Source organism: Euleptes europaea, chromosome 6 (genome assembly GCF_029931775.1).
Source record: "Euleptes europaea isolate rEulEur1 chromosome 6, rEulEur1.hap1, whole genome shotgun sequence".
Classification (NCBI taxonomy): domain Eukaryota; kingdom Metazoa; phylum Chordata; class Lepidosauria; order Squamata; family Sphaerodactylidae; genus Euleptes; species Euleptes europaea.
Genome location: NC_079317.1, coordinates 87,742,296 through 87,749,594, shown reverse-complemented (window position 1 = coordinate 87,749,594; position 7,299 = coordinate 87,742,296). Strand labels below are relative to the sequence as shown.

Sequence of the window (7,299 nt, the reverse complement as noted above, 5' to 3'; positions counted from 1 at the left end):
GGGGCGTGTTCTGAAAAGGGATTTCCACGTTTTCATTTGTGTCGCTTTATACCAGAGAATACGGTAGCCTCCCCGCGCTGGCTTTAAGGGCTTGTTAGTTGCCATTGACCAAAGCAGCCGCCCGCCGCAGCAACCGCGGCGTCCGGAGGCAGATTATGAAGTTAAGAGATTTGTGAATGAATCCCCCGGCACGGTCGCTTACTACTAGTTTTTTGGGGGGGAGGGCGATGGTGTTGGCGGCGGCGACTGGGATGGGAAAAGGCGGACTGGTGGAGAAAGCCCTTGCGCTTCTAACCCTAGGTGAGTTGTCCGAGAGGATCCCGGGGCTGCAGAAAACGATCCCGCTTCTCTGAAATCACAACACTGCTGCTGCTTCTTCTCCCCCCCTCCTTCCGCCCTTTCAAGTGGTGTCTATTTTAAAACGTAGTGACAGATCAGCGTTGTATTTTAAGATCGCCCGCTGTCTGCGAACACATGGCGCTAGAGAGATACTGTACGTAAGAGACATACTAACATAGGCAGGCGAGGGAGCGAGAGGGGGGGGACATAAAGCCCTTAAATCAATCTTAGGAGAGCAGAGCTGCTGTCATTCTTCTGAAGGGGGGGTGGTCCTTACCCGTAGAAACAGTAAGGATGGCAGAACAAGGTGCTTTCCTGGTGCCTTTAAGTCCTCCGTTAACTTTGAGGTGGGTAAACTTTCCGAGAAGTTCGCCGCTAGAGTTGCTAATATATCTGTGCAGCAGATCTTTTTAAAGCGAGAGAGAAAAGAAAAGAGAGCGGTATTGGACCGCCGGGCGGTGATGCTACATTTGGCCACAGAGGGGCAGCATATCGAGGAGTTGCCGTTTCAGTAGCGCCTTATCTTTCTACAGGCAGAGGCTGGGATAAAGTTATACTGAAAACTTTAAAATTGATATCACACCCTAATTTGTGTTCCACAGGGAGGGGGAGAAAAAAAAAAAGAGAGAGAGAGAGCCCAACAACACACAGGGCTCTGCTTACACCATGAGAAGGGGAGCTCTTGGCTGCATTGTGGGCTCGCCCAACATTCAGCTGAGGATTTCTCGCTGTGTCTTAGCTCTTGCCGGAGGTCATGCAAATCGACCTTAAAAGAATGCATAAGCCATAAATTAAAATAAACCCCGTAGCCACAGGCTGATCCATAAGCAGACAATACCTAACCTGGACAAAACGGCTTCCTTTACGAGCTGGACGAAAAGAATAGTGCCTAAAGTAAACGCAAAGTAAGTTCCCAGGAAGTATTTTCTTTCTTGCATTCAGTTTTGTTATTTTCTATTCTTATTGCTTGCCAATCTAAACGCAGCGAAGCTATGTTGAACAGTTTTTTAAAGGGCTTGCAGAAATGTGAGTAAGGCAAGGTGCTGTAGAAGGCGTTTTGCTCTCCTCCTTTTCCTTTTCAGTGCTGCTTCTTGCTTGGAGAAGAATCTATTTTTAATTACGGATATGTAAAACATGTTGGTGTGTTTATCTTGAAAGGGTTTTTTTTTTTTTTTAAGAGCATGTTACTGTTTTGTTAAAGTTTGGGTTGTCCTTCCAAAACTGCATGCCACTCTGCGTTCGCATCCGACGGTCCGAAGAGTTTCGCTTTGTGCTCTTTTGAACTACTGCCCTGCAAAGATTCATGCATCACTACAGCGACATATGCTGGGTTGCGTCTCTCTCTAAGCAGGGAGAACGATCAGGAGGGGCGAAGGCTTCGCCGCTTGGTTCAGTGGTGAAACAGAGTCGTGGATGAGATGGGCCACCAACGTGTGTGGGTGGGTGGGTGTGCGCGCACACGCGAGGCTGCCCACGCAGCTGTGGGCACCCGCACAAGCGATGCACACACATCACAACACACAAGCAAATACTGTAGCCGGCTTTCTGTGGTGAGGGGCTCTTGTGCAGTTCAGCTTTCCTTCTCGGTGCGGGGCTGGTTCGCCGTCAGGGTCCCTTGGGTGCTTGGCTTGGGAAGAGAGCAGGGCCTTGGGGTCAATGGGAGGCAACAGATCATCTTGATTCGATTGCTGCCGCCTCCGCTTCGCACAGGACTCGTTTCCCGGGTGTGTTTTTTTCTCCCTCCCCCTTTCCTTTTTTAAAGGGCGGCGAGAAGAGAGGGCAAATGGCAAACGCGAAAAGGCAACTTGAGTATTGTTGTGTCTGGGCGTCAGGGTGATCTCGCCCGGGCTTGGGAGCCTGCGGTCCGGAGATTAACGGTGTCCTCTAGGGTGTTTCCCCAAAAAACACTTTCCGAGATAAACAAGCGTCTTTTCGTCTGTTGTTATACAGATATCTTACCCCCCCCCAAAAAAAAAGCCTTTCGGTGTAAGATGAGCAAGTTTTAATTTAATTCCAATTTTCATGGTGCTGGGGTGGGGTGAAGGGAAACCTTTAAAAACATTCCCGTCTTTTAATGACGATCTGATATCTGACGATGGCCGTCTCGGCCCAACACTGCATATGTTCTCTTTTGGGAAAATCGCGTAGTAATGTGTGAAGAGGAGGGGGAGAGGGGAGCAACGGCGTGGTGGCTTGAACTTAGGCTGCACTTGTACTGAAACGTCCCTGACCACTCAGCGAATTAAACCCCCGCCACCAAACACGTCATTGCAAAAGAAATGGACACATTTGACATGCAGTTTCTGTTGGGTGAAACTTTTCGGAACGGTGCCTTGTACCAAATAATTTATGGGGTGCGCGTGTGTATTTTTTTTCTTTTCTTTTTGCATCCGATTTGCTCACGTCTAACATCCCCCTTTAATACCCGGTCACCATCTCTAGTCCGTGTTCTTCAAAAATAAAATCGATCCCCTCTCCTCTCCGATGTCTTTTTAGGGAGGTACATATCTGCAAGAAAATAATTAGGTTACTTGGATGACGTTCGCAGCTTGAAGTAGCTCGACACCTGGCAGAGAACCTCTTAAGCGTTCGCTTTAAACTCGGCCTCCTCCTCCTCCTCCTCCATAGCTGCGCTCCTTATAATACATTCTTGTGTTAAGTGAGAAAGGCTGTTGGTAAAACAATCCCCCGGCCAGTCCCAGTGTTGGGCGAAGCTGATCCTGTAATGGCATTTTGTTTTGAACAGTTGCTGTAGTCGAAGTTCCCTCATAAGGTAAGGTGGCACTGGGACCGAAAGGAGGTCCAAATGCCACATTTATAATTAGACTGCCAATTCAGCACATTGTCTCCATTGCTATCCAGGGGTATACTGCTGTGGCCGGCCTCCCGCAATCGCCGGCATTCGGGATCCGCCAGTTCGACTCCTTCAAACTTTGGGACCGAATCGAGAATCGGCAGCGAGAGAGGAAAGGGGTGGGGTGGGGGGGGAGGAAGAAAACAATCGAGTCTCTCGCTTTCCCCCCCCCAAGCCCTCCCCCCCCTTAGAGAGCTATTAAAAGCCAAAGAATACACAGAAAAGCAATCCTTCCAAATGTGCTTGGAATCCAGACAGCAAATGCCAGTTTGGCAAGAGACTCCCCCCCCCCCCTGCAAAGTAACTCTGGCGGCGGACGGCGCTACGAAGTCAGTCCGGTTTGGTGCGGCGGGAGAAAACAGACTCCCCCCCCCCCCACCTCGCCATGTTGCAACCGCATCTTTCGAAAGCCCCCCAGAGCGTGAGCACTGCACCTGCCCTCAGCCCCCAACCCCAATTGCTGGAGGAACCAGACAAGGGGGGGGGGGAAAGTCCCGAGGGAGGAAGGGAGGGCCGCCGGCCTGCCCGGGCGGCCTCCGCAGCCGCAAGGAGCAGAGAGCTTGCAGGGAAGCTGCTGCCGCCGCTGCAGCCCAGGGCCATGGATGCTCTTCCGCGGAGCGCGAGGCCGCAGGGGCTGCCCGGGCTCGGGAGGGAGGGAGGGAGGGAGGGGGGTCATTTGCATCCCCGGCCCCTTCCCTCCAATCAGTGACCTCCTCGCTCCCCGCGGAAGGAAGGCGCCGAGCTCTTAGGGTTAGTTGGGAAGGAGGCTCGTGCTCGCGGAGCGCGCGCGCTCTCCCGCCGGGCGAGAGGAGAGGAGGGGAGGGGGAAGGTCGAACTTCTTCAAACTAGAGCGCGCTAACCCTGGGAGCGACTAGGGGGTTGCATAATCCCCAGGGTTAGTCTGTCTGCAGTAGTAGAAAAGGGCAAGAGTCCAGGAGCCCCTTAAAAGACTCACAGAAATATTTTCTGGCAGCTTTCGTGAGCCACAGCTCCCTTCTTCAGATACAGCTATTGCAGGAGGAGGAGGAGGGATACGGTGGCGGCTAAGTGCGTCGGCCGCGGCAGGGCCCCGCGGGGAATGTGGGGTGGTGAGGCGCCCCCCCCCCCGGGATTTAGCGGGTTTCCCCGCAGAGTTTCCCTACAGATGGTGCGGCGGCGGTGGCAACAATGCAGGGGAGGGCAGCGGCAGGCCGGCAGCGGAGGACTCGCGCGGTAGAGCCTCACGGGGCATTCCCGGGGGAGAGGGACTCCGGTCTCAGCCCATTCCTTGCAATGGGCCGAGGCTGGAGTCACTCTCCTTGGGGGCTGCCCAGTCGAGCCTCGCCACGAGGCTGGCGCGGTGGGGAAGGCGCTGCCGGCTGGGACTCACGCTCTTCCTTCCCATTCATTCGCAGCTTGGGGGAGCCCTCCCCCAGCCCGCCGGGACCGTTCATAGTGCCCCAACCCATTTGCGCGGGCCTCACCGGCTGAAATACTTCGGGATCAATTTAGTTTAGCAAATGAAAGATGCCCGTCGGGTGTCAGTGATGTGGCCAATCTGTGTTGGGATTCACAGGGCAAGATTTCTCGGGGCAAGTCAAGAATTACGTCCTGTTGCAATGAAAGACCGGAGCCCATTCTCACAGAAGCAATGGGGTTTGCTCCGAAGTAAAGTAGGCGTAGGATTGCGTGCACGTTCCAGCCCCTTCAGTCTTAAAATTTAGTTGTGACTGTTGTACCTGTTAGGGGGGCGCGGGTAAACCGTTTCCCCGCCCTTAGCTTCATACATTGCTGCGTACCCATAGGTTTAAGCAGATACTATAGTGTGAGCAGGCCCCTTCTTTTCACACCACTGTTCAATTATGTGCATAATTACTTAGAGTGTATATTCTGTCTCTCAGTAATGTTGCATACTATTACGTTATTGGTTGACTTAAGATGGTTTGAACAATTTATTTTGGAAAGTAAACAGTATATGGCTAACGTCAATAAAATTAGTGACACACTCTTATTCTTATCACTCTTCTTTAAATACACACAGGAGTTTGCAGCTGATATGCTTTTGTGCCGTCAAACCAATGTGGGTATATATTTTGGGCTCATGCTAGTGAGTACGCTCTCAAGAGTGAACAGGCCAGGCAAATGAAAGACGTCCATAGGGTGTCAGTGATGTGGCCAATCTGTGTTCGGATTCACAGAGCAAGATTTCTCGGGGGCTCGAGGCAGATTACACAGACCAAGTCAAGAATTACGTCCTGTTGCAATGAAAGACCGGAGCCCATTCTCACAGAATCAATGGGGTTTGCTCCAAAGTAAAGTAGGCGTAGGATTTCTCTCTTAAAGCGTGCATGTTCCAGCCCCTTCAGTCTTAAAATAGAAGCAAGTTTTAAATTTAAAGAGAGACACTGTCCTTCAGTGTTGCTACTCTGAAGATGCCTGCCACAGTTGCTGGCGAAACGTCAGGAAAAAAAATTCCAAGACCACGGTTACACAGCCCGGATAACCTACAAGAACCAATGAACTCTGACCGTGAAAGCCTTCGACAAAGTTTTAAATTACTTATGGAATTTGACGGTGTGAAAATATTGTAGCACTTCATGCTGAGCTAGAAACCTGTTACAAAATGTGAAACTGTTTGGTTCAGTTTTGTATCCCCTATTGTAGTGCATTTCTGATGTTTTGACCAGGCATATTTTAATGAGGGGTTAATGTGGATCAGTTCAGGCAAGTCTCTGCTTGGATGGGGGGGGGAATCAATGAAAGTATTTTGCATGCATTCACTGGAAAATATTGTAAAAAAAATTGAGGCCAGGTCTTTTTACAATGAGAGTAAAATACATATTTTGTTTCTGGTGGACAATCATAATGTTTTGATGTCTATCAAGCACTTTAAATCACCCTGGGAAATAACCCCTTGGAAAGTGTATCCATTAATCTTCTGTAGTCGATGCGCTTCTAAAATATCTGGGCCACAATTAAAAGGTGGCTACCTTTTATTTATATAATACATGTCATGCAAAACAATACTTTATGGAAGAAAAGCAATTCCATGTTTAAATCCCCCCCCCCATAATCTGTGTTTATTCATAATGCATTTACACTGGGTGCGTGTTGCATTTGGTTGGTACTTAGTATGCCGTTTGGTTGTGTGTATACACACCAGTTCAGGCTAACATCTTACCTGAATAACCTAGTAAAGAATTTCACAGTTAATTCTGTACACTGCTTTTTGAAATGTTTGATAGTAACATACAGTAACAGTATTAACTGCTACTATATAATGTTTACTTGAAGGTAATTACAATTAGTGGGATTTGTAGCCTTATTGATGTGTTTAGGATCATAGTGCAGATTATGAAAGTACACTTGAGCTTTTTGAATGGTACCAGAATTCTGACATACTTTATACAATACCACAGTAATTTGGATGTCGTTTGTTCCAGGCCTAGCGGACTAAAAACTAATTAGGAGATTTCATCTCCTCAGTCAGAAGGTTGTTGATCCAAAATGTGTCTTTCCATCTCTTTTCACAGCCTTGACCGGAAAACAGGCTGTTCCTGTAGGGCAAGTGAGAACTTCATTTCCAGTGTGCTCAATTAATATTAATTTTTATTGTTATTGAATGGCATTTCAGGAACTGTATTTTCTAGGACTATATCAGCTGGTAAAAAGGAATGGTTATAGAAGTCAAAGATTCAGTAGGGTGTTTCTGGGCTGGAATCTTAGTTGTCGCATGAATGTAGACGTGTAGACTATCTGTGTTCTGAACATACCACAAAGAAGGAATATGAGATAAATTAGTACTAAAATCCACCATTTTGGGGAAAATGACATACTGGGCTTTGCCAATGGCATGCGGAAATGCAAATTATTCCTGTAATTCTTTTTGTTTGGTTTAATATTTGCTGGTATTTGCCATGAATAATTTTGTGCCAATTTTCAGTTTGCTATATCTTAGGAAGTCCTGAGTTATTTGACATTGATGAAACTGTTACACATAGCTATCATATATTCAAGTATTCAGTGAAGTTTTAAATAATTCTCTTTCAATTAGTAGAACTTGAAAAATGGATTTCTGTTAAAGAAACAAGAATCAGTACATACTGATTTCTTCCCTCCTCCTTGCA

At 48.3% G+C, this 7,299-nt stretch overlaps 1 protein-coding gene across 3 annotated transcripts in view; it reads left to right on the top strand.

The window, feature by feature from the left end:
• The first annotated feature begins 200 nt into the window (after window positions 1–200).
• SOX6 (SRY-box transcription factor 6) overlaps window positions 201–7,299 on the top strand; it is a 539,429-nt gene continuing 532,330 nt past the window's right edge. The window contains exon 1 of one of the 3 annotated variants that reach the window (XM_056851453.1): window positions 201–300. The gene's annotated coding sequence lies outside the window, so the exon portion shown is untranslated. Of the gene's footprint in view, window positions 301–968; window positions 1,245–7,299 lie in introns of those variants that run through there. The other 2 variants (XM_056851454.1, XM_056851452.1) reach the window with 2 other exon arrangements.